Consider the following 10,077-nt stretch of genomic DNA (forward strand, 5'->3'; position numbering starts at 1 on the left):
TTGGTTTTGAACAAAATCTTGATGAACCATGTGTGCTCAAAAGACATCAAAATAAAGTAGTAATGTTCCTAATGCTTTATGTTGATGACATTCTACTCATTGGAAATGATGTAGGAGTAATGTCATCTGTAAAAGTTTAGTTGTCAAGCCAATTTGATATGAAGGACTTGGGAGAAGCTAACTATATTCTAGGAATCAAGCTTTGGCGAGATCGAAAGAATAAGATGTTAGGCTTGTCACAAGCTAGATATATAGATAAGGTTCTAGAACGGTTTAGCATACAAAACTCTAAGAAAGGATCACTTCCTTTTAGACATGGAGTTCCTCTGTCTGATGACCAAAGGCTTAAGACTCAAGAGGAGAAAAATATGATGAGACAAGTTCCCTATGCTTCTGCTGTGGAAAGTCTCATGTATGCCATGCTTTGTACTAGACCGGACATTTGTTATTCAGTAGGCATGGTCAGCCGATATCAATCAAATGCAAGACCAAAACATTGGCAAGCTGTAAAGAATATTCTCAAGTATCTACGGAGAACGAGAGATTATATGCTTGTTTACCATTGTGAGGATTTGATTCCTATTGGCTATATAGATTTAGATTTTCAGTCAGATCTAGATTTTAGAAAATCCACATCGGGATGTGTTTTCACCTTGGGAGGTGGAGCCATAAATTGGAGGAGTGTTAAGAAATCTTGTATTGCTGACTCTACCATGGAAGCCGAATATATTGCTGCTTGTGAGGCAGCAAAGGAGGCTGTTTGGCTCAAGAAATTCATCTGATGTTAGTGTTATGAGAATTTAGTAAGTTCCTATTACATTGTTCTGCGACAATAGTGGAGCGGTTGCACAATCCAAAGATCCAAGGAATCACAAAAAAGGAAAGCACATTGAGAGAAAGTATCACATCATTCGAGACCTTGTTGCTCGTGGAGATGTGGTAGTAGCAAAGATTGATGGTGCAAAGAATCTAGTGGATCCCTTTACCAAAGCCTTACCCCAAAGGACTTTTGAGTCACATTTTGAGGAGATAGGAGTTAGATTAGTGCACAATATTCTTTAGAGCAAGTGAGAGATTGTTAGGATGTGTACCCTTAAATCCTATTGTATGATACTATGTATGTTATTATATATGACTTAATGTTGTGTTTAACAAAGTTGTTTTGCTATTATCTAAAATAATGGTAACATGAATATTGAGACATTATCATATAGTCCATAAGATGCATAGTATGTGATTTATGTGAAAAGTTACAGAAGATATAAATCACAAGTTTTTTGTAAACTCAGAATTTTAGTTCATAGTCGGTGATGAAATTGGGCATTTCATCTGCGAATACTATAACATATCAACTAAGATGATTTGTCTTGATCATGGAAATGAAGATTTCTAGTTGATATGTTTTAAGAGTTAAAACATATTGAACTAGACCGGTGTGAGATTTATTATTTTCATAACGACTGTCAAATGAATAATAAACTCACGACTTATATTTGCATGAACTCTCAATCCTGAGAGAATAATTGACTTGATCATGAGGTGTAGGTTGTTTTGATATATCAGGAGTGAGATTTAGAGTTACGGTCAAAACCTCAGTATGTTGGGCAATCACATTTAATGTTGATGGGACATATATTCTCAAGATGAAATTCATAATCTCTTAACGGAGATACAAAATATTCCCTTGAGATAAGTTTAATGGGTTTATTATTCAGAATGTTAGGCCTAACTACTTTAGTAAATAGTTATTAGAGTATATATTTATGAAATTTGATTTCATAAATATATGATGAATAACTTAAAGGATTAAACCAGGTACTCAAGGATTAAACCGGGTACTCAAGGATAAGATGTAGTAATCTACAAAGTGGCAGTCTACATCTATGACTTTGTGTTACTACGAATATTTTATGAAGGGGTTGCATGTACAATAAAGTCTTTGGATATAATTTATAAATAAGACTTAGAGTGCAACTATATTTATATAGTGGTATTAAATATAGTTAATGGTAACTTTGGACTTATTAAGAGTTGACAGAAAAGCCCAAGGCCCATTGGAGCTAGTGTCTTATTGATCCCACTCCAAGCCACACATTTAAGCCCAATTAGAAAGGCCCAAAAGGCCAGCCCAATTAGATAATTGGTTAGACACAAAGGGAGATGCATACAGAATTTTCTGTAGAGAATTGAAAAAACACTATTGCGAATTGGTGTAAAAAGTGTTAGACACTTTTTTGACATTCTCCATTCGGAACTGATTAAGAGACCACATATTTTGGGCGTTAGTGGAATTGAAGTGAAAATTGAAAGTATTCCCAAGTGCTTCTGATCTTCGATTTTGAAATTAACCACTCCAAGGTACACTCTCTTGTTCTCAAATTCTGAAACTTACATAGTACATGTTAACATTTATGAATGAAGTAGATCCGTTTGTTTTCTGCTGTGCACATGCATTTTTCCATCAGAATTGTTATTGTAGCTCGGGTATAAAAAAAAGGGCTATGATTGGGATGGGTCTAGAGTAAGTTTCTAGGAGGATATGTACTTGGGCTATGGGAGTGGGGCTGGAAAGGAGCTATAATGGGCTGGAATGTATAAATGGTTTGGATTTCTAGCTTTGAGGCATCATCATTATCTGAGTCTGAATCTTCTTCTGATGTGGAATAAGCCATGACTACTAAAGCTTGAGGAGAATAGTCATCATCAAGTGAAAAAAATGATTCTACATTCGAGAAGGGAGTGTCATCTGCATGAATCTGTGCCTGTTCAAGAAGCTCTGTTGCTTTCTCCCTTTTTGGAAAAATTTTTGCAAAGTGGCTTGGCCTCTTACACATAAAATAGACTTTTGAAGTTTTTTCTTTGAATTGCTTACTTCTAAGAAACTTCCATTTTTTTCTTTCTGAAAAATTTCTTCCTTAGTCTTGCATGGTGTCTCCTTTTCACTGAATATTTCTTGAAATGATCTCTTCTTTTTGTTGGACAGTCACAATTTTTCTCATAGCATTTTATCTGCAAATCCTTCCTTTTGAAACTACTTTCAAGTTTACTACGAACTTTGTCAATTTCTAAAAGAAATTTTCTTTGGTTGTAGAGCTTTTCTAGAGCAATGAGCACATGCTGGTAAATTTCTCCCAAGGAAGCTTGTTGCCGAGTTATCTTTTGGAGGTTCATCATGCGGAGAGTTTCATCTCCCATTGGTTCTGAGATGGAGTTGAGAAATGTATGCTTGGAATTGAAATCGTCCATGCCATTGAAAGAATAAAATCGTCTTGACATCCTATCTGTTAGAGATATATTAGACATATTAGCCTAATGTAATAGGCTCAAGCTTACTCCTGCTTGTACTAGTAGTCTAGGGTTTAGTCTCCTATATATACTCATGTCAATGTTCATTGTAATACAAGTTTTATACTACACTCTTATACAATAAAGATGTAGCCTTTAAGGGATTCCTCCGTGGATGTAGGCCGATAAGGCTGAACCACGTAATCCTCGTATTCTAAGTGTTCCTATTCTATGCTTCCCCTCTATTGATGTCATCTAACATCATTAGATGATGTCATCACTCCACATTAGCAGTCACGCAAGCCCTAGTCCACGTCAATGCCACATCATCAGGATCAGTCAACGGCTCTGCAGCCCGATTCGTGACTCGACTCGAAAAACCCAGAATCGACTTGGACCATGTAGCCGTTGACTTTGACTGTCGTTGACTTTAACTTTTGCGTTGACCTTTGACCAAAAGTCAAAATTTTCGAAAGGACCTATTGGGCTCAATTTTTCACGTAGATTCCAATTTTGGACTCTGTTTCTTCATTTGAAACTCTGAAATTGGTCAATTGGCATATTCTTCATGATGGTTTCTTTAAAGGCATTCTTCAAGACATCTCCAAAAGGTCTTCTTATGCTTATCCAACCTGAAAGATTCGTTAAGCTTCCTCCTTAAGTTTAAGGAAGGGTGTTAGAGATATATTAGACATATTAGCCCAATGTAATTGGTCCAACACCACTCCTACTTGTACTACTAGTTTAGGGTTTAGTTTCCTATATATACTTATGTTAGAGTTCATTATAATACAAGTTTTGTACTACACTCTTATACAATAAAGATGTTACTCTTAAGGAATTTCTTTGTGGATGTAGGTCGACATGGTTGAATCACATAATCCTCGTGTTCTAAGTGATTTTATTCTATGCTTCCTCTTCTGCATCCACTCTAGCATATATAACATGGTATGACACATCGCGTTGCTAATATACTTAACACTGTCAAAATGCTTTTCCAGATCTTTTCTTTCAAATGAGCAACACTTCATCACCAAGAATTCTTCTCGTGCTACTTCTGTATGATGGGTAGGTGAGCTAAGAAATTCACTAAGAATGATTGTGAAAAAAATCTCATAGTGTTTAGCATTAGGCTGCCTGTCTCTACCGGAATTCTCCTAGATTAATCCACCATTCTCTTAGTCTTCCTGTGATTCTTGCAACCAACTTGGCAATGACCTAAGCAATAATAGAATTTGGGGCTTAGAGTTCAGCTGTGCACCATGCATACATGTCAAAAATTTCATTGTGCCATTTGGAAGGAGGGGCATTATCAATGGTAAACAAATGTTTTGAATCTATGGTTGATGGGTGGGTTAAACGTGTTTGGTTGTTAAGGACAAAAAGAGGTGGAGGAAAAATTGGCGGTGGCGATGGAGGCAGTTTAGGGTGGAGAACGTCATCTTCTTCTACAGTTGGTTGGTTATCTGTCATGAACACTTCTTCTAGACCAAGATCAGGCAAGTCTAGATCAGTGACATCAATTCATGGGAGCATAAAAGGTTCTCTTGGATCTTCAAGGGTGAGATTTTTCAAGAAAGATGAAATTGGATTTTGAGGGTTAGGATTTACAGCCAACATGTTCATATCTAGAAGCTTTGGCGAAGTACCAATAGTTGGACCTCTAGCTATTAACATCACAATTTTTCCTCCACCCCTGTGTGTATATCTTATTACAGATCTATCATTATCCTCAGGCTCTTCCTCTACAACCCCTAATATATATATAGATAGATTATTAGTATTTTGCACTCTTTAACTCACTTGGCACAAAGATTAAACAACTTAAGTGGACACATGGTAAAAACTTAAGTGGATAATTATGATGTAGTCCCCACATAAATTTAGACACATAGCGCAAAGATTTTAATTTCAAATTCTAATTGAACTTTCTCTAAACTTGGTGTGTGTGTGTGTGTGTGTGTGTGTGTGTGTGTGTGTGTGTGTGTGTAGCCCGTACATATGCACGAGTATAATTAAAAACAATCATAATTATACGGTTCAAATTATACATGGTATTAGCTTACACATTTTTTAAACCATACATTCTAAAATATGTAATGATTTCTCATTATGATTTCTAAAATAATTCACTTGCCACAAAAATTAAAAACTTAGATGGACATGTGGTGGAAAATCGAACTCCAATTAAAATCTAATTTTGAATTTAATTGGATTTGGACTTTTTTGATTTTGTTTACTCAGTAATTCATTTGGCACAAAATTAAAAATTAAATAAAACATATGGTGCAAAAATGAGAATCCAATTAAAATCTAATTGGATTTTCTATGAGCTTTGGCTAGAGAGAGAGAAGCTAACCAGATGCACAACCAAAGGCTTCTTTTGTATCTTTTTTTTTTATACCAGGCTTTTTTGTATCTAATAGTAATAGCATTATGTGATAACGTTTATTGTTTTTATAAATGGTTTCACTATATTAATATTCTAGACTTCAAAGAATTATTATTATTTTTTAATCGACTTTAAATATGAACAACTTTAAAATTAAGTAAATATGTATTAACATAATTAACAAAAAAAAGAATGAAATGCAAACCTTGGCACTTGTTCAGAGAAAGAAAGTGTCTTCTTCTGCCTTTTGTTTTTAAAATCAAGGTGTACACAATAAATTTTTAGTCCGAATTAATTAGCAACGTAGGTGAAAATTCTAATTATTGACAACGAAAATAATATACAATCTCTATGAAAATTCTTTACAAAATAATTTAGTCCTTTATTAATTCTTCTCTCCAAGGGTGATTTCGACTGGAAAGCTCTAACTAATGTGTTTTTTGAATCAAACTAAGTTGGCAACGAGCATATGAAAGAATTTCTAGGCTCTGTGCTTAATTGTGAAGTAATTATTCTTTCTCCATATTGTATACAGTTTTTTATGAATAAAAGAATTTCTATATGTTATTTCAAAAAAAAAAAATTTTGAAATTTGGGAGGTAGAATTCCTCGGAACCTTAGAGCTTGGATTCAATAGAGTTAATAATGCTAGAGGTACAAACTCTTTTATAAAAAAATTTTACAAACTGTTGATGTGATGAATGATTATTAGTAAATGAAAAAAAGTGATATTAATGGTAGATCTAGATAAAAATCAATAGGATTTAGGGTTTATGTTTAAAGATCTTGAAGTTTTCAATGGCTATTGGGCTTGATTTTGACATAAATTCAAAGTTTGGTTGAAATGATTTTGGGGAGGATGGAAAAAGGTGGAGTGGAAAATAAGAGAGAAAATGGGTGGGAGAGATGTTTCAACGGGAGGGGGAGGGGGAAAGAAAAATGTGGGGCCCAACTATTTTCTCTTCGGCCACCAAAACTTAGGATCTATTTGGTTGGGGGTGGAAAAGTGTGAGGATAGAAAATAATGGAAGGATAGAAAAAATTTTAATTTCTCTATTTTGTTTGGTTGAGAGTGGAAAAGTAGAGGGATAGAAAAAATGAGTTTGTGTAAATTTACTCATATACCCTTATTAAAAAATGATGTCAAATTAAAACAAAAAATGACAAACAACCAAAAAAAAAAAAATACAATCACCCAAATTTATTAAAAAATAAAAATCATGTCTAGACAAAAAAATCACATCTAAACAAAAAAGAAAAAGAAAAATTGGAATGAGAACAAAAGAATCACTTAACAAGGGTACTAAAGCCCAAGAAAACAAATGAAAAAAAAAAAAAAAAAAGGGATGAGAACAAAAATCAAACAGTTATTAAAACTGATGAGGAATGAAGAAAAATAAAAGTACTCCAGACCGTCCATGGTCATCCACACCAGCAGTCGTCCAAAAGAAAGCACCAGGACGAGGTTAACGTCCATGGTCGTCCATAGACGAAAACACACTTGCAGTCAAATTTGGCACAACCGCATCTACTCGTCCTAGGAAAGTTATCAACCCCGTCCTGAAGGGGTTTGTCCATAAGAGGACCCCTGGACGAGCCCTTTACACTTCGAAATTCCTGAGTACATGTCACCACTCCGTAACATACGCATAACTTCCGGTGACCGTTATATGAGAAAATATAACTCCTAAACAGTTGTGAAAGTTATCCTTGAATCTTCGCACCTCCTCAAATCCAGGGGAGGTTACAAGCTCAATAACTGTTCCTATGACACTATATAAACATTCATTCAGACCAGAAAAAGATACGCTTGATATTTCCCAAAAAGTTGAAACTTCGAAAATATAGAGAGAAAACTAACTTTGCCATCGAAGGGTTCTTGGCCGGCAATCCCGGTCACCTTTGATCGCTTTTCTTTCTTTTTCAGGCCATCGAAAGAGCAAGCAGTCTTGTCAAGTCCGAAACATCTAGCTTACTGATTTTCTTCGCATCATCAAAAACAAAAACAAAAACGTATTGAAGCCTATGTGCAACACATAGGCATTTTTGTCCTTCACCCATAAAATGTTCCTCCACCAAGTTTTCTCCCCATTTTGGGGAGAAAACTTATGGGTGGGCCTAAGTTGGCTCTATCATTATTTTCCCCTCTCTCCCTCTCAACCAAATACTTTTCAAAAAGTTTTTCCTCCTCATTTTCTCTCCTTTTTTTTTTTTTCATCTTCCTTAAAATCCACTCTACCAAACACCCCCTTAATCTCCCTAAATTGGGAAGAAAATTAGAAAGAAAAGGGGGAAAGTGTGTTTTGGACCAAATTGTCCTTCCCTAATCCCTACCAACCAAAAGGTTTTTTCTTTTTCTTCTTTTTGTTTTATTTAATAAGGATGTAATTGTAAATTTATACCAACCTCATTTTTTATCCTCTAATTTTTCTTTTCATTCAAACAAATAAAATTTTCATTTATTCACTTTTTCATCCTCCCAACCAATTATATATGAGAGAAAACTAAATCACTTCTATTATCTCAATTTTCTATCACTTTTTCATTTTCTATCATTCCACTTTTCTATATCTCTAATCATAATCAAACAGATGATCTAAATGAACCTAAAAGGTGCCTCCATTGACATCCTTGGAAACAAATCAAATTTGAGTGCCCAATCAAAAAGTTTTATTAGTACCTAGTATTATCAATGACAAGTGTCTAGATTTGATTAGAAGAATTAGTTGTCCTCCTTTTGTAAGTCAAAGTGATACGAGGTAATTTTTTTTTTTTTTTGGACAAAATTATGTGAACTTAGATGTCAAAGCAACACCATCTGATTTGCTTCTAGTATGTCATTGAATTGATTTAGTATCACACGTTGACTAAGGATTTATCACTAAACTTGACGAGACAACGTTTTTATTTTTAGTTTTTCTCCAAGCATTACAAGGGGTTGGTAAGCTTTGGTCTTAAAAGCGAGGTATAAGAGTTTTGTAACTTAGTGGTATTGTTTGCCTTCTTTACAAAGAACACCAAGATTTGAATTCTCTTCCTTTTTTAATTGGTTTAAAAAAAATAAAATAAAGAGAGTAAAACGACATCAAGTTTAGCAAATTGCACAGGCCCTTACTTTTTAGGCCCATAGGCCTACCAGGTTGCCTGATTGAGTTCAGTTACGGTCTCATATCTTCAGCTCTCCAACCAAACTAATTCTTTTTGTGAATTTTGGGCCTACTGGGTTGCCAATAAAGTCCAGTTAAGGTGCCACACCTCCAGCCGAATTTCCCTTTTTAATTTTTCTGACTTTTGGGCCTATTGGGTTCCCTCTATATATTCATTCTTTTTTCTTTTTTCTGAGAAGACTCTGTACATTCATTCTTGGTTAGAGAAAGATCCCAAATCCCAAAAACCAAAAAAACAAAAATATGGAAATAAGAGATTACAGAAAAAGAGTATAAGAGTAATGATTATTTTTGTGCACTTGTTTTGGTATAAAGACAATGCACATAACACTTGGGTTAAAACCTTAGCACAGGGGGAATTTCCCAAATGATGTAATGGGCTTGCAAAAAGTAGTCTATAGAGGACATGTAGGATACCACACACACCCCAATATGAAAATGGGAATCTCATGATTGAACAACACCACAAACAATCTTGTAAGAACAACCCAGACCCCATGTCTCTCTCTCTCTCTCTCTCTCTCTATCATTGTTTCAAGACTCGACAAGTTGACTCATGGGCCAACCATGCATACTGGGAACTCACTCATTATTTGGCTGAGTATGTGAATGTGAATGTGAATGTGATACACAAAGCTTTCACTGCTCTTGTTAGAGTCTAGTTTGATACACAAAATGTATGTAAGTGACTGATTTGGTGTCTAAAAGACTCTTTAATTCAAAGGTATGAGAAGAACCTGAGTTTAAATCTCCTTGTGTCTCACTTATTTTTAGCAAAAACCCATTATTAATAGCCAAGATTTTCTCTGTCTTCTACTTTTTTTCACCCTCAATAACATATAATGGTCCATCTATGTGGCACCATCAAAATAAAGCACCTATGGAATTTTGGCAAAAAAAATTTCTTTGTGATTTTTTTAATTCTGTGCTCATTAAAATATGACAAAGTATGTAGCTTGATTTAAATATTAAATGAGAGAAACGTTCCAAAGAGACACACACAACAAAAGACTAACTGAAAGATACAATGGATGATTTTGATAGTTAAGTATACTTCATGTGACTTGGGACTGTCTATACTTTCCGAGGCACCAAGCCTCCAAAGACCTAAGCAATCCATTTCAAGAAAGAAGCTGCCCATGAATCAAAGTATCGTCATGGAATCAAAGAAAAAAAATCTAAGAACAAAACACACAACATTAAAAAAATTAAGTTCTAATTATTGTATGATTG

This window comes from Castanea sativa, chromosome 9 (assembly GCF_040712315.1).
Source record: "Castanea sativa cultivar Marrone di Chiusa Pesio chromosome 9, ASM4071231v1".
Taxonomy (NCBI): Eukaryota; Viridiplantae; Streptophyta; class Magnoliopsida; order Fagales; family Fagaceae; genus Castanea; species Castanea sativa.